Source organism: Macrobrachium nipponense, chromosome 36 (genome assembly GCF_015104395.2).
Source record: "Macrobrachium nipponense isolate FS-2020 chromosome 36, ASM1510439v2, whole genome shotgun sequence".
Lineage (NCBI taxonomy): Eukaryota > Metazoa > Arthropoda > Malacostraca > Decapoda > Palaemonidae > Macrobrachium > Macrobrachium nipponense.
In genome coordinates, this window is record NC_087220.1 from 17,580,825 (window position 1) to 17,581,536 (window position 712).

A 712-nucleotide genomic window follows, 5' to 3' on the forward strand; every position below is an offset into this window, starting at 1 on the left:
AGTATTCTGTCGTGAGCGGCTCAATCCGGATTCTCTCAGGTGTCTTGTGGTTTTCTTGAAGAAGGGAGGATGAAGTCCGCGTTCCTTTGTACGTTTAAAGCAGGCTGTTGTTGATTTATTATTACACCCTCTGCTATTTGCATTCTGTGGAACCTGGCCTCTCTTTTGCTCGATCTCTGTGCCTACTAATTCTTCTTCTAATATTAGTTTTCGGTCGCTAGATATATAACCATTTAGTTGGGGTGAGTTTGCAATTGTCGTGGAGCGGTAGTGTGTGGCCTGTTTAGTACATTTGAATTTATATACCACTTGGTCGACTCCTACATCTCTCTGCGGGGTGAGTGTTATTTCACAAAATGAGGCTGCTGCCCAGGTTCGAGCGGGAGTATACTCCTGAAAGACGTCCTTGTTTTGATTTGTAGGCGTGGCATCGTTGGCAATTATCACTCTCATGGACCTCACCCTTAAACTGACTACGATATGCCTGGTTAGGCAGATATCGTCACTGGTATGCAACCATACATAACCAACTGACTTTGCTGTCACACCCATTATTAGTTAAAAAGTTGCCGAATATGAGTAGCTTTTCATGATGAACAGTATGCAATTGCACGCCACACGTACGCTGCTACAATAGAGAGTTAGTGAATGCCAGGGCACTCCCCACGTGCGGTAAGGCACCGGCCTTATTAGTCACCTTTGGCACACAGTA